Source organism: Cupressus sempervirens, chromosome 11 (assembly GCF_028749045.1).
Source record: "Cupressus sempervirens isolate cs-2001-9-10 chromosome 11, ASM2874904v1, whole genome shotgun sequence".
Lineage (NCBI taxonomy): Eukaryota > Viridiplantae > Streptophyta > Pinopsida > Cupressales > Cupressaceae > Cupressus > Cupressus sempervirens.
In genome coordinates this window covers 718,424,328-718,444,795 of record NC_143128.1, presented here as the reverse complement: position 1 = coordinate 718,444,795, position 20,468 = coordinate 718,424,328, and the positions used below count along the sequence as shown (strand labels likewise).

Sequence of the window (20,468 nt, the reverse complement as noted above, 5' to 3'; positions counted from 1 at the left end):
GCTTCATTGTTCATTTCTGAAGATGCATAATTGATAGAAGAACTAATAACTGTACACCATTTTCAGGAAGTTCTGCTCTTCCCTGCAATGAAACCTCAAGAAGATAATTCCTCCAAAGGTTAGTTTTTGTTTATAAATCGTGGTGAAGCTACTGAGGCTTTACTAATTGTTTCTGAACATGAAAGCGAATTTATTGTTCAGTGTGTTGGATGCCAATTTATTTGTAAACTTACAATTGGAAGAACTTTTGGCTCCAATATAAGTTCTGTAGTGGAAAGTTGGCTTTCTTTTGGTTTGTGGTAATTCTTACTTTCAATTGAATGGCATTCCTGTAGTGCTGCTAAAGTGATGATTGAATGCTATATAGAATTTGTTCCTGTCTTAAGGGTGAAAGCAATTGGAATACAAGGTGAAATATAAAGGAAGCTCTTTAGATTGATGCCATCTAGACAATAGTTCTTTAACTTGGACTTAGCTCAGACTTGGCAAGGCCGACTTGACGTGTGACTCAACCACACAAGCATATCAGAATGTGATAAATGTCATTTTCTTTTTCAATTGAGATTGCAAATACTCATGGAAAGGCCTATGTGAAAGCAAATTTGCTTCTGCAGGTGTAGGACGGTAGCTCCATTGATAGTGACTAGGATGTTTGACCGTCATTCAACTGCTATGCCGAATCAAATGTATCTAGGATTGTGTTGGGTTTAATCCCTTGAAAGTCATGGATTACTTTCCTCATTCTTTCAGGCAGCAAAGGTTTTTGTAAAAGTTTCATTCATATATGTTAATGGCTGCTTTTACCTATCTATAATGTATAGTGAACCCAGGGAAAACTCATATCCAAACTGACAACTTAGGTTTTAGTGTATATATATATATATATATATATATATATATTGGTAGGACCTAACCTATACGCATTTTAATATTCAAAGTGACAGTTAGCAATTCAATAAATAAGAATATAGTCGAATTCTAAGTGATGTGAATTTGAGTAAACTACGGAGAAAACTCCATAGTTAAGTGTGCTCAACTGGAGGTAGTACTGGGGGGGTGACCTCTTGGGAAGTCTCGGTGCTTCACCTTTGTGAGCATCACCTAGATCCAAGGAGTGCTAAGTGTTCCATTTATTCTCATGATAGATGGATTCGTATGAATTACTATTCCTGAAACATGAGTCAGTGAGTTTGACTCAAAAACTACACAGTTAAATCCTGATAGCAATATAACAATGTCAAACCAGTTAGTCTGGTGGAACTTGTGCCCAATGCTCTACCCAAATGTAATATACATGGGAAACAATTGATTTTGATGATACAAGTTCACAGAGTGGCCTTTGAATCTAATCCTGATTTTAATCTAGGTTGTAACACCAACGTGGGGGTATGTCGGACCTTGGGACAACTTTCAGGTGTGGGAAAAAATGGCCTCAATTTTGGGACGGTGGGGGTACGGGGGCATTGCATACTATACATAAATAGTTATTGAAATGGTAATTATGAAATGACATGTCAACTTTCTGTCATGCCCAAAAATTGGGGCAAAAACACAAACAATTTATTTTATTTTTAAACTTAATAAACACATGATTAACACCTACTAAATTGAATATGTTACGGCAAGTTGAAAAAGAGATTGAAGTGAGTTTCGGTTGTATTTTATAATGATGCAGAGTCTACATCTCAACCCTATCACACCATGACGAAACCTTAGGTTTTAGTGACTATAGGAACACTTAGTTCGAGTTACATAATTTGGTTGACTAAACCATGTTTAAGATGTGACATCAAATTCGAGGGGACATTAGGGTTCCATAGTTCTTGGATTAAAGTTGAATCAATATGTTTGACTAATTACCCAAGACACATTAGGTTTGACATGATTCCATAAATTTATTTCATTATGTCGGACAATTACCCTAGGTGAACTAATTCTGCACCTCCTAGGAAGTGATTCGGAATCTTAATACTGGTTCCCAATTAATCCTAATTTAATGATAAACTAATTAATACATTTAAATATTCATCATGCAAATACCTACGTTGCACATTTCATCTCTACAACACCTTCCTATTTCACTATCCCGATCTAACTCTAACTTTACACCTAAAGTTTGAAATCCTATAATAATTTTACATCTCATTTAAAAAATAAATTATATTCTAAATATAAATCTGAACTTTCAAATGTCACATAAAAAGAAATATTTAAAAAAAATTAATGAACAAACTATAACATTAATCTCCTAACTATCCAACTAACCTTACTAACTAGAATTACTTTATATCCTAACACTTTCATTTTAATTCAATTTAATATGTAAATAGGAACACAATCATTTTTTATAAAAACCTATTTACTAACACTAAAGATCTTACACACATGGTAGAGGATAATGAGCAAGTGGGTGGAATAAGGATAAAGGAAGGAGTGTAAAACAATTTTTTTTTAAAACCCTTTTCAACTTCTGCCAAGTCAACATACCAGGTACGCATGGCAAGGACGATGTCATCAAATCTTCACCAAGGACAACGAGGATGAGCGGCCCAATGGGAGAGCTGCTCCAAAATGCATTTAATGTGGATTGTGTTGGAAGGTAGAGATATTTGCAAGATGGGGTCTTTGCCTTTTTTGGTAAAGTGAAGGGCATGTCGCCACATGCATATACTTAGGGTATTTTAAGGTTAAAGTGGTGAGGTGGAGGTGGGACCCACCGGGTGTCGCTTTTCCATTCACTTACTTTTTAAGAGTTCAATTCGTTAATTGTTTTAATTAAAATTGGTGTCCACTAATTTATGTCTACCCTTTCTTACTTAGCATTTGGGTTTGCACTAACAATAAAATATGATAGGTGAAATATCCTAATGAGAGGAATATTGAAAGAATATTCTTTGTCACAAAAGAGAATTAAAATCTCCCCCATACATTCTCTAGAGAGCATTTTGGCTCTCCCAAATAGATGGAAATGATAAGTTTTCCTTCTTTAATAGTATTAGATTTCCTCTTAGAAATTTTATAGTGTCATAGGGTATAATGTTTTGTTCATTCTATTGAGTGGATTGTAGGTATAATTTTGATGTTTAATTTTGCATCCAAGTTGGGAGTATTTTTAGGTAGTTTACATATTATGCACCATAAGGTAAAATTCATTGATTTAATAAAACTTATACAAACTGAGGTTTTAATATGCAAGTAAGATGGATGTATCTAAATCAAACATCCACATCATTGATTACTCTCGAGCACAATAAATTAAATCCAAGATTTCGTGGAGAAAGTAGAGAGTTTTCAACTTGAACTTTATGCAAAGCAATATAATTGAAAGTAAGGTATGATTTACAATCTAATAACACTTAGATCACATAACTTGCTTATTTCATACAATATCTGAATTCCTATTTATCAATATTGAAGTTACAACATTTAATCCATTTCTTTCGTAATCATTCTCAACATGGATATACAATACAATAGGTGGTATTACAATGGAGAATCCTCCAATAACATGACATCAAGAACACCAATAGTGCCCCAAGAAAACCAGGATTGTTCCATCATGAGAACCTATCCAGACAATTTGCAAAATAGAAAGAACAACTATGGAGAGCTTACCTCCCATCCTAGGTCTCGAAAGGCCACCCATCGAGTTAGGAGAACTAGTAATTGACTAGGTGACATTCAAAGACCAATCACAATGACATAACTCATCATATAATTACCATCCAAGGTATGCACAACAGGTTTCATAATGAGCCTATGACCAGGGAGAAGGTGGATTTTTCTAGGTAGGAGATGTCACTCAAGAGCACAAATCATATGCCTTCTTTCAAGGCTACCAAACCACATAAACTTCAATTTCTTTCTCTCCTTATTTCCCAAAAACAAACTCAATTTTGCATTGACAGGCAAGGGCCCATAACACCTTGCTTTCTCCCTTTCCTCAACATGGGAAGAGACTCTGCATTGACTTGAGGTCCAACTAAGCCCTTCCCTCGTACATGACCACTTATGCCCTATCCGAGGGTGAGTAATGCCAACACACCCTTCATAGTTTTCTCAACAAAACAAGAGAATAAACATGAAACAAAGCAAGTAAAATTCCACAATGCCCATTCCTTACATGATACAACACACACATACTATAGTATGCAAGAATTTTATACATACAAGCAATGAACAAAAAGGCATAACCATGGCAATGGAGAACCTACCTTCACAAAGGTTATGTCAATGAATTTTGAGTCTCCTTGCAAATTCCAAACTTGACTTCTCTAATGTAGAGAATGAGTGAACAACCCTCAACTCTTCAAAGGGACTTTAAATAGCCTCTAAACTTATCTACCCAAAATAACAGTAACTCCAAACTTGACTTTAAGCCTCCTATGGTCTTCTCACTTCCCCCTATCATCAAGACAACCTTTTGAAAGAGTGAAAACTTGGCTAACCTTATGAAGATGATCCATTTTTGCAACAAAGAGAAATTGGGATATTTTAGGGGTCATAAATGTTTTTGATCAAGGAAAACAGGTTTTATAGGGACTTGAAACTTGAAAGTTTTATAGCATAAAAGATAAGACAATAAAGTCCAACAAAACACGAAATAGCAACCAACAGCCAAAAAGAAACAAAAGGCCAGAGGCCAGGAGGCAAAAGCCAACCGCTAGACCGACAAGGAAAACCAAACCTAATGGTTCTCCTTATCCAGATTTTGCAGAGTTTCTACAGCTTCATTATCCTTTTGGTTGTCCGCTCCTTCCTGGTTGAAGTTCTGGGCTTCCTCCTGGTCCAAATGATCCACCTGGTCCCTGCCTGCATTCAGATCGGCCTCTTCCTTACCAATGTTCTGGCTAGTCAGCTTCCCCGTGTTCCCCCCCCGACGCCAATTCTCATTAGAGTATCCCCCAGGTTGACAATGTTCTCGTTCAAAGTGTGCAGAGTGTCCACAATTTGATTATTTAGAATCTGGATGATGTTGTCTAACCTCTGGACTTTCTGTTCAACCCGGGAAAATCTATCCTCTTGATCATTTCTGGAGTCCTGGCCGCTGTAGTGCTTCTGGTTGTCATCTTGGTCGTTCATCCTTCCGGTGTTCTCTTGGACTCTGCAGGAGCTCTGGTTGCTATCCTGGATAATCTTTTCCTTTAGAGCCTCGATTTCCTGAAACAACAATTTGATAGATCGAAAGTTATCTATCAAGCCGTTCTTCGCGTTGTTTAGAAGGTCGAAGCCGGATTCTCGCATGTTATCAGACAAGACCAGAAGAGCGGGGTCGATGAGCTCATCATAATGGGTTGTGCTGTCGAGGTCCTCCATCACTTGGATGTTCATTGGCTCTCTGACAATTCCCAGCCTAACAGTATCCATGTTAAAATTCCTCCAAGCCCTCCTGTCCTTTGTTATCACCTCCCCACTTTTTACCACAGTCTTCGCCTCAGTTATCACCTCCCCACTTTTTACCACAGTCTTCGCCTCAGGCAAGGAAGAGGGCGAGACAGGACCAAGGGTCTCGGAGGTCAGGGCGATGGGGTCTTCCTGAAGCAGGGCTTGTTTTGCTTTTCTTTTTCTGGGATTATCCGGGGGAGCAACGAGGGTATCGAGGGTTTCCTCCCTGTCTCTCCTCCACCCCTTTTCCCCATCCTTCACAGTGTCCTTCCCCTTCGCCTTTTCCTCATCCTCTGACTCAATCGCAGTCCCCTCTTCTTCTTCACTGTCATCTTTCACCTCTTGGGGCTCAGGCTTGGGAAGAATGGGGGGGAGACCTCTAGGGCTCTTTCTGCTAGGAAAGCGGGGGTTGAGGGCAACAGAGATGGCTTTGGTGAAAAAATCCTCGTCCTCCGATTTAACAACTTGAACATCCTCAGAGTCCGAACTGGCAGTGTCCTCTGAAGCATTCCCAGGGTCACCAAGGGTTTTTCCCTTGGTTTGAGCTTTCAGAAACTCATAAACCAAGAGGAGACGGCCTTCGTGGAGGGCGGGATTAGTGATGGGTTTTCTCTTGAAACCCTCAATATTCTTAGACATGGAGGTGAAAAGAAAGGAAAATAAATTTTAACAGCATGCTTAAAGTTTTTTAAGCAACACAAAATGGTGCGTTCTTATCCTATCGAACCTGGAGTCAAGAGTAATATACTCAATGAGAATCCTGAGAACATACCTCCATAATTTTTTGATGGATTCCATCTCATAGTAAGTGTCTATCTTGATAAGATTGTTCCTCTCAGCATTGTCCTTGACAAATTCACTAATAGCATTGGCCGACATCTTTTTATCCCTGAAGAAGTTTATGCCAACTTGAGGGATTTCCGTCACCTCTGCTATCAATCCCTTAGTGATTTGGTGGGTGACCATCAATTTTAACTTTCCCGTTGTTCCATGTTTCCACCATCCCCTTGGTAACCCCAGCGTCAAAGCCATGAAGGTTCTCCATGAATTTGGTTATACCCCCTTTTTCGAGCTTGTGCCAAACCTTCCCCTTCCCCTTCCACTTCTCCATTTCCCCCCAAGGCTCTCTTCTGATCCTTTCCCCAACCATGGCAGACTTCGGCTCTATAAACCCTATTCCTCTAGCAGAAATGTTGAGCTCGGTTTTCCTTGAGACGCTGAAAAAAAAACCGTAATTACGATTTTTGGTGGTTCTGTTCACACCAGCCCTCAAAGTGTGCCATCCGTACGCGTGATTATCACTTGAAAAGAGCTTTGCATGACTTGTAATTACTCCCCTTTCGACGTGTGATTTGGCGTATCTTTCCATAATTAAAAAGGGGTGATATTAGTACCCTAGCTGGGATTTCGTCTCTGTTCGTCCATGTCATCACCGAGTTTCTGGTAACAACGTCATTGGCGAACCAGTCAGCAACCAAGTTGGCTTCACGGTAAGTGTGGCTAATGAAAGTCCTTTTGAACTTTCCCAAGTCAGATCTAAGGTCCTCAATGATGTTAGCAATCGTTGAAGAGGGCGGGGCATGTCCTTTAATACAATTGATAATGTTTAGGGAGTCGCCCTCAAGCCATAGGTTCTCGATCCCTGACGCTAGGGCGAGCTTAACAATTTGTTTGGCCGCACTGGCTTCAGCAAAGCGATTGGTCTGGTGACCAAGAGGGAAAGAAACAGCCACAATTCCTCCTTCCGAACAATTTCTGATGATGCCACCGCTACTGGTCGGTCCAGGATTCCCCTTAGCCGCCCCATCAAAGTTGGCTTTGTGCCAATCCTCAGGGCGGAAGGACCATCTTGCTTCCTGTCTTCTCTTGTCCTTGTCTTTCTTCCTAGCTTTACTATTCCCTCCTTCCTTGATGTTTCCTCCCTTTGTGATGGCAAAGTTCTCCATAGTTAGACCTTCAATTTTCTCAGCAATTATGAACTTAGGAACCTCTCTGTCTCTGAAGATTCGGTTGTTGCGCTCTTTCCAAGTTCCCCAGCAAAAGTGTGGGAGAATCCAGGAGCTAAAAAGCTGAGTATTCAAAACAGAGTGGTGGCTTCTCCACTGGTAGAAGAAGTCCTGGATGTTGTCAGGGGGACACCAGCTGAAGCCAAGATGCTTGGTCAAAAGATTTCGCACCTTAGAGGAATAGGGGTAGAGGATGAATAGGTGATTTACCGATTCCAGGTTAAACTTGCAAAGGCTGCACCTATTGGGGATGAATTGGCCTTTCTTGGCTAAATTGTCCAGGTAAGAATTTTGTCTTGCAGTAGTAGCCAGAAAAAGATATTAATTTTGGGTGTGAGGCCAGAAATCCAGGCACTGGCCCACAATGGCTTCTCCATTCTGGCCCATAAGGAGAAGTAGCTAGAGGCTACAGAGAAAAGCCCATCCAAGTTATCACCCCAAATGACAGAGTCCCTATTGTTGTTGATGGTGGTGGCATTCAATAAAATCATCAGAGGGATAAGGTCCGAGGATAGCTCAGTGAGGTCCTGCCAACCTTGACTAGTTCTGTAATCACTGACTTGACCATAACTTTCAATGCACTGTTTTGCCCATCTTCCATAAATGGGGTGGTTGATAAGAGGTCCCTCACTAGTCCAGTTGTCCTGCTAGAATAAGATATTATCCCCTTTGCCAACTTTCCATTTGGCCTTTGACTTGGCCAGGGGTCTAGCCTTTGAGATCCCATTCTAGATATAGGACCCCTGGGGAATCTCGGTCTCTTTTATCAGGAAGTTAAAGGGTTGACTTCTCAGATATTTCGGTCAGGATATCCCTCCAAACACCGGTGCTTTGAAAGATATGCCATAGCTATTTGGCCAAAAGGGCGTTGTTGAGGTGTTTAATCTTTTTGATGCCTAGACGTCCATAGCATTTAGGGAGACAGACAAGATCCCAGGCGACAAGGTGATATCTCTTATGGTCATCAACCTTTGACCAAAGGAAGTCCCTTTGAATCTTCTCCATTCTATCCGCATGTTTGGCAGGGATTCCAAAGAGGCTTAAAGCATAAGTGGGGAGGTTCTGGAAAATGGATTTCACCAGGGTACACTTGCCAGCTTGGCTAAGGGTAGCCCCTTTCTATCCAGCAAGTTTCTTATTGAATCTATCAATGATGCTGTTCCAGAAGGAGTTCGGGGATCTGAAGCCCAAGGGCAGGCCAAGATAATTGGCTGGCAGGGATCCAATGCCGCTTCCCAAAATTTGAGCAATTTTCCTCTTTATCTCCAAAGGGGTGTTGATGAAGAAAACTGAGCTCTTCTCCTAGTTAATAGCTTGGCCTGAACCCCTGGTGTAGGTGTTCAGAATGCCCTTGAAAGCTCTGGCTTCACGGATAGTAGCTTCTCCCCCCAAGATGGTGTCATCCACGAATTGCTGGTGAGAGAAGGTAGAGGGGCCCGAAGAGGGCTTGAGACCCTGCAAACTCCTGTCCTGACGTTTCCTTTGGATGAGTCTTCCAGGCATTCAGCCAGAATGATAAAGAGAACAAGGGAGATGGGGTCACCCTGCCTCAGTCCTCTCGAAGGGAAGAAGAAAAGAGAGGGGAAGCCATTAACCAAAACAGATAAAGATGGAGAGGAGACAAGTTGAGAGATAATCTTGCATACCTGAGCATCAAAACCAAATGCCTGAAGGACCGCCAAGAGAAAATTCCAATCCACCCTATCATAGGCTTTAGACATATCCAACTTTAGCAGAAAGCCTTCCTTCTTTTCAGCCTCCAGAGAGTGGATGACCTCGTGAACCGTGACAATAGAGTCAAGAATCTGCCTGCCAAGGACAAAACCAGTCTGCTGGGGGGAGATAAATAGGGGGAGAATGTTGAGGAGTCTGGTGGTAAGAACCTTAGAGATGATTTTGTAAAAGGAATTGCAAAGACTAATAGGCCTGAACTTGTCCAGCGTATCAGCCCCCGGAATCTTAGGAATGAGAACCAGGAAAGTGGCGTTGAGCTCTTTCAAAAGGTTTTTGGCCCCAAAGAATTCTTGGACAGCCTTAGTAACGTCCCTTTTGACCACCTCCCAGTAGGTTTGAAAAAAGAAAGTCGCGAAACCGTTCGGGCTAGGAGCTTTGTCTCCTGGAAGAGAGTTGAGAGCCTGGAGGATTTCCTCCTGGGAGGGGATAGCTTTCAGCATAGAATTGTGGTGCAGTTGTAGTAATGAAGGGATTGCCGACAGAATGTCAGCTTGATCAATCGTCGACAGAGAGGGGTCCTTGGAGAGGAGGGATGAGAAGAACTGAACAGCTTCATCCGCAATCTCATCTTCCTTGGAAAGAAGGTCTTGGCCTTTCTTAATGCTTGCGATCCTGTTGTTTGTGCGATGTTTGAGCATGGTCAAATGGAAGAAACAAGAGTTCTGGTCACCTTCTTTCAGCCAACTGACTCTAGATCTTTGTTTCCAATAATGTTCTTCCTTAGATATTATGTTGTGGAGGTCAGAGAGGATGGCTCGTTCTTCCAGCCTGTTCTTGTCATTATATCTATTGTGCTGAATTTCTTCCTGAATGATACAGAGCTGGTCTGTCTTTTCGTCTTTATCCTGGAAAATGTGACCAAAGTCGGACTTGTTCCAAACTTTAATGTTTCTTTTCACATTCTTCAATTTTTGGGCAACCCTGAACATTGCGGTGCCTTCAACCTCAATATCCCACGAGGAAGATATCTTAGATTCCAGATCCGGGTGGGAAGTCCACATTTTCTCAAAACGGAAGGGGAATTACCTTTTCACTGCCAGGGGGCTAACAGAGAGAGAAATAGGAGAGTGGTCAGAGCCAACTCTGGGGAGAAGGGAGAGTCTACAAGAGGGAGTCTGTAGCCACCCAGGAGAGATGAGAGCTCTGTCAAGACAGACCTGGATGCATTCCCCACCAACTCTTCTGTTAGACCAAGTGAATCTTACCCCCAAGAGGTCCAGATCCATGAAAGCCAGGTTGAGGATGAAGTTGGAGAGGTCGAGCTTGCTGTTCTGATCCGGGGCAAGACGTTTGCTTTTTTCACCATCTGTGAGGGGAGAGTTAAAATCTCCCATAACTATCCCTTTGTTAATATTGTAGTTGGCAAAGAACACTGAGATCTTGTCCCAGTTAGCTTTCCTTTCCCTTACTGAATTAGGGGCGTACAGGTTTAAAATGAACCAAGAGTCATCAGTATGGATATGGGACACCTTGCAAAGGAGAACATTCTTTGCAACAAAAATGGGGGACAACTTGAACGCCCTACTGTTATAAAGAATCATCACCACTCTCGAGGCTCCTTCTGAATCCGTGGCTTCATTGTTCATGGATTTACTAAAAGAAATCTTATTAACTAGATTCCTTTTCATCTTAGTTTCCTGGATCAGCAAAAAATCGGGTCTTTGATCTCTGATCAAATTTCTGATAAGTTCCTGTTTATGGGCTCCATTAAGGCCCCTAATGTTCCAAGAAATGACCTTCATTTCTTGCTTTCTGAGAATTCCTTGATGGTTCTCTGGCTCCTGTCTGCCAGGTTTCTTTTGGTTTCTTCTTGCAATAGCTGGTTTGATTTCTTCCTATCAGGTTGCTTGGGAGTTATCCCAACATCACCCTTTACCTTGCTCTTGGTTGTCGTTGGGGACAACGAGGGGAGGTCATGAGGTTGGTGCTTCCTATGATACCTGATCAGAACCCGGACCCAGAGGTCGGGTCAGGGGGACCATAGGCCTTGGGGAGATCTTCTGAGGAGAGTCCAGCCTACTATCTGAACAGGGGGGCTCAATCCTCTGACCAATGTTCTCTTTAGAGCAGGGTTTTTCTTGCCTCTAGCCGTTCTGCTCTGACCCTCCCGCCTCAGGACCGTCCTCTGCATCAGGGGATTCCACCACAGGATCAATGTGGGCTTGATCCTCCAAAATGGTGTCAATCTGCCTGGGGGTAATCTGCTTAACTACCTTGCTAATCCACGTCTCTGAAGACCTAGATGGTTTACGCCTCCAGATCAGTTTCTTCTTCCCCTTGGCTGCTGGGCGAGGGGGAGGAGGAAGCTTCTTGGAATTGTCTGAGGTAACAGGGACCATCGTCTTCTGCTTGACCACCGTAGGGCACTGGTTGGCCTTGTGACTTGCCTTCAGGCAGAGAAAGCAGGCGAAAGGAATAGTTTCATAAACCAGTTTTTGAATGTGCACTCCAAGTTTAGAGTGAAAGGCCACAAATGCAGGCATGTCTGTGCCTTCCCTGACTCCAATACAGATGCGAGCATAGTTGAGGTGGCGCTTGGAGGCAATGATCGGATCTGTAGATAGGAGTTCACCAAAAGTCCTTGCAAGCCCCACAAAAACATCTTCGTTCCCAAACTCTAAAGGCAACTCAGGTAATCTAACCTATAGACAGGGGCTTGGACAACAAAAGTCGTTCAAGTTCAGATTGGAGGTCCACTTCTGGAGCACCAGGGTGGAGCGACCAATAGCCCACTGTTCCTCACAGAGGATGTTGGACATATCTTCCATGCATGAAAAAGAAAAAGACAAGAAACCCTTCGCCATTGCCATGACTGAGACATGACCTTTCAGAGCCCAATTCTTCTTGATGAAGGACCTTACATTGTCTATGTTAGGTCTCGGCCCCAGAAATTTGCCAACCAGAGTAGAGGCCATGGATCGAATGCTATGATCCACGATTTCCTCTGGGATGGCAATAGCACAGGTACCTTTCTCAGATTCCGGAATAGTATTAACAGGTAGGAAAGATGACTTACCTAAAGGTTTGACCCTGAATAGAGAAGACCATTTTGTTGGCAGGTCTGCTTTGGGAAGCGGAGGAATCTTGACCACCTCCTTGGGGGGGGATAACTGGGTCCCCATCTAGGATCTCCGACTGGTACCTAGTACCAGAAGATGCTTGTCCATCCCCCGCCTGTGACCCGTGTTCTAGACCAGGGATCTGATCTCGACATTCCTGCAGAGTCCCGCCCTTACCTAAATTCAATTTTTGAAAAACATTGCTTCCTTCGCTCTCGCTCGCCATTTTGCTAGGAAGTTCTAGAAGGGTTGAAAAAGTTCCTAGCCCATACACATACCACTTGGGCACTTGAATTGCATTAATTTTGGCTTTTAGGATCAATTTATGACCTATACGAGTGGCTTGAAATATTTGATCTTCAAAAACCCTAAGGATGTAACCTTTCCACTAAACCCTAATTAAGGGGAACTAATTTAGGTTACTAACTAATCAGTCTTAGATTGATGGGTTACTTTGCTAACCCTAAACTGATATGTTAGTCCACATATGCATATGATGGGTGTCAAGTGACACCATAAGATTTATTTTTACATAACATTTGACATGTCACAAAATACAGAATGATGCATACATTCCGATTATGATACAAATTAAACACTAGACAACGAGGTTCAAATCACTTTATTGGATTCAACCTTAGTGTTACAGTTTGCACAAAGGGTCAATTACCTATACTTCGATTAATTCCATGGTTAATTATCCTGCACACTCAATTCGAATATCAGTAGTTCGATAACATCACATTCATATTTTAAAACCACATTTGCATAATCACATTGGTTAAAACATTAAAATTTTCATTTAAATAACTTTTCTCATTTTTGCACACATATTTAATCATCACTAATTGCATAATTAAGGTATTAACACATTAGTGTCTCAAACACATTGAGTCATAATATGTCAAAAATAAAATGTATCAGATGTGATATGATGGATCAGAGCGAGGCCTCACACTTACAGTATAATAGACCAAATGCTTGAGATGGAAAAATTGCAGCACAAACCAAAACTTTTGAATAACCAAAAGAGTAACAATGTAACATAATGATGAAAGTGTTGGACTAAACACTGACGTTCCCCTTAGGGTTTCATCACATGGCTTAACTGCTTTCTGTTTTCTATAAGTATAGTGGTATCAGGCACAGACAAGGTCTTTTGGTGCAACGACAACTCTAGCTTGTAACAAGAAGTAAGTTAGTTTTGTTGGTTCCCAAAACCATAGATTGGAAATCCAAGAGCTTGCTACTTCTCCAATAGGATTCCACAATTAGTTCAGGCCAACAAACAAGAATCACCTTGATTCCCTTGCACTTCAAGCTCTGCTACACTAGGCAGGTAGATCTTCTCCTCGAACCTGATCACTTGGTTTAGAGCTTTTCTATAGAAAATTTAAGCTTTGGGAGTTCTTCGACTGGCAAGGTCGTTGTACTCGATTAACATGGAGTTACATTATAGTTTTGAAATGAATGTTTTGTATAAGTTTTTTAACAATGGATTTGAGGTGTGTAAGAAGGAAGTTATAGATTTTACGACTTCAAATATAAATCCAATACTTCAATGATAAAAAGACTAGTGCTTTGGCTTATTCGGGCAACAAAGTCAACTACAATGAAGATTATAACGTACAACTTTATGATGTTCTATGCACATAAACTATAAATAGTTTAATAATCAAGAGGTGACAGATCAAATATATATACACAATTCTAAACTAGTCCAGATTGTGCTTTAATTCCTAAGGTCGGGGAGACAGATTGGACACAGATTCAAAAACAATTAAATTTTTCACAATATTTGTGATGATCGAGTTTAAAATGCCATAGATAACCTTGTCCACTTATCTGACCAAAATTGTTTATAGAATTCAAAAATGATTATAAAGGACGAATCAACTGCACTTTAAATCTCCTCGCCTTTTAGAAAATAAATAAATGGCCTTCTATTTTATTACAAATATTTGAATTCATATTACAAAGCCATATTTTTGCTCCTTATTCCTTCCTACAAATATTTATAAATGGTTCTTTTTCGAATAACATGGTTTATAATCTCTGCCCCTATATATATCCTATTTTTCTAAAATTGTGACCTTTCAAAAAGTCATATTACTCTTCTTATTAATTAATCCCACCTCTTCGTAACATAAACTATTATGTCTTTTGCGTTATAATGCATAATCCATATGTTTGGTTGATAATTGGTTATGTTGTTTATAGCAACCACAAAAGACGAACCACACTTCAGCGTTGCTATATTGCCTTCGTTACTTCCTTCCAATCACCTCTGAAGATTTTATACATTCGCAGATGTTTGAGTTGCAATGATCCTGCACTGTATGCACAGCTACATATTTGGACTTGGAGAAGATGCTTTTGATAGCCTTATGATGCCGTAAATATCCAAACCTTTCTGCCACCGGTCATAGTTAATGTGCAGTGTCTTGATAATGATAATACTGGATACGCCAAACCTCTTTATCGCTGATTGGTACTCTTAAATCTGGGTTTTATCGTTACTTTTCTTTCAACCATATTGATGTTGCATACAGGTTTTAAGCATTATTTGGACCCTCATATTCCCTCATCCTGTCTGGACTCGTATTTCCTGCTGATGTCAACGCTTGTATGCTGCTTAATTATATTTTTATTGAATCCTCCAATTAGGTGCGGTTGTCATGTTTGATGTGGATGTTATCTTTTGGTATATACAGTCAAATTATTTATCATTACCTTCTTAGATCAGAATGATGATCGATACCTTGTATGGTTCATATAGACTTCTATCATAACCATTTCATGCTTGTATTCGAAGACCTCATTCCAGTTGTCTCTGTTTATTCTTTAGAACTATATGTTTGACTGTATATTTTGACGTTAATAAATTTCCACCAGTAAGGATGTGTATTTCTGAAGCCTTGAGGGACTGCAGGGGTAGGCTGAGAAAGTGGATCTTGAATTCTATTTCCATACTTTTCAAACCAGCTAGTAATCAGAGTTTAGATACAGTAGTTGGAAGTGACTGAATAATTATTTGCCGGGTTTTCTTGCCTGAAATAATTATTGACTGGATATATATAATCCCCAAACTTTGTTGATAGGATCAGACCTTTTACCCTGCTACTTGCTATGTATGAATTTTTAAAAAGCCTTGTTCTGCTTTCCACACTCATTTTTCCAATTCAACTGACCCGGTCACAATTATGTCACCATTCAGTAATGACACTCTATTAATCTATTTGTTCAAAATTCATTGTTCAAATATGAAATATAGTAATTCATGAAGATGATCATGATAATGAGTAGAGTAGCATGATATGAAATAATGAATCATAATCAATACCAAAATGCTAGGTTGCACGGGTACCTCCCTCCCCCCCTGCTCCGAACCACGATCTGATTCGAACCGGTTCCAAGTTCGGGTCCGGTTCAAACTTGGTTCGACCAGGGTTCTCTTTTAAGTGTTTTATTTGCAATTTTGTATAATGTTTTGACGTCCATGTAACCTAAAAAGGTGTTATTAATAGATAGATCATTAGATAAATTTTAATGTCCAACAAGAGGCCTAAGGGACTGCCAATGAAAGAGCAGAAATCCAGCAAACAGCGGGAACACATAATATTGTCCGGACAAAGACAGAACAACAAACAAAGCAAAGCATACTATAGATTCTAAAGCATTCACTTCTCAGAAGACTTTCTCAAGGAGAATTTACACCCATCATTTCCCTGACATCTTGCCAATAAATATTAGTACATAACTTACAAGCGAAATAAGGGAACACAGAATCAATTGATTCCCCATTTTGGGTCAACCTTCAACTTAGATTACATGACAAAGGAGTATCTCTTCCATCAAAGTCATCTGTGACTTGCATCTGGCCTTGATGATTGAGACAACTCTACACCTTGTGTGTTTATGTTACTTTATCCAAACTCATCTTTTGGCCTCAGCCTTTGCTTTGAAAGCCCTTTTACAAGTTCAGTGCATCCTGATTGGCATTATTTTCTCAAGAATTGAATGTTTAGTGATTTGTTTCCATCATTAACCACCTGTGAAAATCTAAGAGAAGCTAAAAACTAGGTATAAAATTGCAAAATGGAAAGATTAAACAAGATCTAAAATAAGTTCATTTTCTCAGTTTCAATCATTTAAACCAACTGACCCTTTGACCCCACCTTTTTTGAATGGACAAGGAATCACACTACAATTCTATGGGGGGGCCTACCCCTACTATTTAAGGGTAAGGCAGTGAGTAGGAATCAGAGATGGGTCCAACTGGCTCATTTACGATAATAGGGGAGGGGCGATAAGAAATTAAGTTAGAGCCCTGCGTTGCTTTGACACAATAGATTTTCATTCCATTAGTTAAACCATGAACGTGAAACAATGATTACTTGAACTTGATATTTTAAATGTTTTGAATATTTGATGTTGAAGTTGATTGAACTATGTTACTATATGATGGTATGATCACTATGATATGTTATTGTTTACGGTGTTTTAAAGTTTTTGTTGTTTAAATGTGTTTATGCTTCTATGCTACATTCTAATTTTAACTCATGCTTCATAAAAATGTATATATATATATATATAAATAATTTTTACATGTTTTTGTACTAACAAACCCAAACGAACCCAAACCCCTTTCCAAAATTTTGTTAAACCAGTGAACTGGTTTTCAAATTTTGAACTTGGAACTGAACCCGAACTGGCAACTTAGCCAAAATGAGTACAAAATCATGTCAAAATGTAAGAAAGGGAGGCCTCTAATCATCACCCCAAGCCAAAGTCCTCTACACTAGAACTATTGGACTCCTCATGGTCAAGTTCTGCTAAAAAAACACTAACTAGCACTACATTGACTTATGCTGCAATCTCATCCTCATCAATTTGAGATAGCAAACCAATGGTTCTTGTGAGAAAAACAGAAAAGTATGATTCTTTAACTTAAAATTAAAAATGATAAAATTTAGAACTTGAATAGGTTCTAAAAATGAGGAACTACAAACCTGAGATAGCAATCGATTGGCTAGATTGGTAATCTTTGCCCTCTGTGGTATATGATATTTCCATCACAAAATTGAGTGCTTGTATGCTATTGTTCTAACGCCCATCTGTGCCAAATCCGAGTAAAACCTAGAATGTAATAAGTTTGAACATAATGCCATAAATACACTTAATAGAAAAACTGAAGTTACTAAACTAGAGATAGTAAATATTAGTAATGAATATTGAGTTAGCAATTACTTGTAAGAGTGTCAAATTCCGTCCAATCTGAACAAATCTCACCAGCAATCTCAACATTAGACGTCTTACAATGCACCTAAAGAACCTGGTCTTCACCTCATCATCCTGCTGTGGTGTATCTCTTCTAGGCCTAGGCATGTACCACTTAGGATTCAATGCATAGGCAACCATGTGCAAAGGATTGTTCAACTTCTTCTATCTGCAGTGAATGATAGGCCGAATGTGCTCATTGTACAATGCTAAATTGGGGTCCCTCTCACGCTCAACCGCCCTTATCTGGCCAAGCATGGAATCAATATGCACTCACAAACCTCCCCAAGGGATTATCATTGGGGTGTTTAACCACCGAACCATGGATCAACCTGAACCTCCTTTGTACGCTTCTAGTTGGAGTGTGCCTGGTCCTTTGCAAGGGAAAATTACGTGGTAAGGGATCGAGTCATTTGGAACTGGTGTTACCCTACAACCTTAGTCGGTTACACCCTAAAGCTTCTGCTAACTTGGCTTAACTCCTGACGAAGTTGTATCTGGGAATTAGAGATTGACAAGCACTGACAAGTTCTGGTGTAACTTGGCCAAAGATTTATACTCATGGCAAGCATGGAATCAGTCCACACATTATCGACTTGCACCATCTAAATTCAATTGTCTAAACTACAATTACTAGGTATCCACTGAGCTTGGATCACTAGCATTACTCTTATTAGGTTAGATTGCAGCTATGAATAATTTGAGACTTTTCTTTTACATCTGACTTGCATAGATCAACTTTTGCAGCTTATGTGAAGTGACTGACTTGTTTATGGTTGGTTTTCCCAGGGTGTCCTAACTTGGGCTTAGTGCTTACATTGTGCATGACCTTTCTAATGTTGTAGGTTTGTAAGGTTGCTCTGCTACAAGTGTTGATAGGTATTCTCTATCCTGGAGTACCGTCCATAAACTGCATGTTCTTAGTACATCATTACTATTGTATCATGCTTTAGATATTGGTCAAATCGAACCTATTGTTACAGTTCCTACTTGTCTGCTGCTATGTTGGACTGCCTATACTGAACCAGTTCACACATGGCACGTGAAGCAGTCTGAGTTATTGTTAAGGCATTAAAGGTTATTGTTTCCATTCTTTCAGGTTGCATCGGTTCTGTCTGAACATTAACAGCTTAGTCACCCTTCATATTACTTTTCTTTTGGCTTAAGTCCTTTCTGTTGAGAGTTGAGACATAAAAACGATCAAGAGAATGCCTTAAATGCATGCAACGTAACTTTGGATGTCTAAAAGTTTATATGCTATTGAAATAGCTGAGCGGCACTTTGGGCATGCCGCCCAGCACCAGATCAAGATTTGGTTCAATTTCTCTCTGCTAATTTCATCTTCAAAGATTCTTTTAATTTGAACTATGCAACACCTAACTGTACTTCTATTTTTCCATTCATGTTTAAGCATAAAACTGGAACTTCAGATATAAACAAGACAAAATAGCAGAAACATTCCATTCTTTTGGGATTGTGATTATCAGAACCTTTTTGAACAGGAAACTATGATGGCAACTTGACTTTTCCAGTTCATTCAATTCAAAAGAAAGTAATAAAGTGATTGGAATTTCACGTGCCTGGACATGCTGGCTGAGAGACTGCAAGGTCTGTATTAGCTCTTCCTCATAAAAGGCTCGGCAAGTATCTCATCCCCACCTGAGTCCCAAGCTACCCAAAGTGCAACGTTTATTTTTCCTAGGTTCATGATAGTGTTCAGTTGCAAAGAATGCAAAACTACAAACTTAGAAAGAAGAGTTGCTGCTCAAAGCTGTTTTCTCATCCTCATTATATTGGCAGGAGGTGCATCCCTAACTCACAATGAGTGGGCACACTATTTCCACTACCACCCTTCGTGCTTCAAGAATGTATTTGCATGCTAGGGATCATTTTTGTTTTTGGAAGTTCCAAAATCAGATTCCCTCTCTCCCGATAAAATCCTTTACCTTCATGTTTTCCAAAAATATTTCAATATATGGAGCCAAGCTTTCCTGACAACTCATCCATTAACCAAAGAATTAAATTCAATAGGATTATCGAAAGGTGGCGACTTGGACATGATCAAGTTAGACTTAACTAAGCATTAATAAATTATGGCTGTACAATTTCTCATCAACATTACTTAGTGTGTCGCTATGCATTACACCGGAATGCCTTAGTGCTAGCAAGTGGTAATATAAAACATGTATGTTCATATAGTCAAAACATTCACATGACACATATTTACTTGTGTGGGTAATTCTATTTACTATTTATGTTTGGGTAATTCTATTGTGACATTTACTTGTGTGGGCGATGTAACTTGTGCTCGCAAGCCCACCAAGCAATCTCCTAGTTTTCAAGCCTCAACCACTAGCCCTTCAAAGTTTGCATCCTCTTCTCCAACATGGATCACTTAATCTTCTCTTTCTAAAAGACTCCACAACACCCTTTACTTATATCCAACTAAGCCACAAGTTGGCCCAATTCATTAGAAATTAAATTAAATCCCTTACATTAAATATATGTTGAACCACAAATTGGCTACAACACAAATTAAATACCCAAAATTGGCTACAACACGAATTAAATACCAAAAGTCAGCTCACAGACAACTCGGCACCAACAGGGACCAAGACCAAGCCGAGCATCAGTAAATTCCCAAGCACTGCCGAGCTCCCAGTGCATGCCGAGCACACAGAGAAATATAGGTAAATATGTTCATATAGCTGACATATTTACCCAAACATACATATTTTAAATCGGCACATATTAAATTTTGCTTTGGGATAACCCTAATAACGTTTTTAGAACCCCTTACAAGCTATACGTGGTCAACATATCCTATATGGTGCAAGTGGGGGTAACAATTTGACTCAGGAGTCATGCACATTAATCAAAGCTAAAGATGAACATATCCATTTCAATTTCTTACCAGAAATTTGATCTACGAAGGTGACCAAACATCTTTCCCGATGATACCTTTCCCATCCTTTGGAGGCTGCATCGATCCTGCACCCACTTG

General features: G+C 40.0%; 1 pseudogene across 1 annotated transcript in view; it reads left to right on the top strand.

The window, feature by feature from the left end:
• LOC149531687 (lysine--tRNA ligase-like) overlaps positions 1–20,468 on the top strand; it is a 62,523-nt pseudogene that overhangs the window by 37,744 nt on the left and 4,311 nt on the right. Inside the window, exon 12 of the transcript XR_016359132.1 lies at positions 67–118. The product of XR_016359132.1 is annotated as a lysine--tRNA ligase-like (transcript). The remainder of the gene's footprint in view (positions 1–66; positions 119–20,468) is intronic.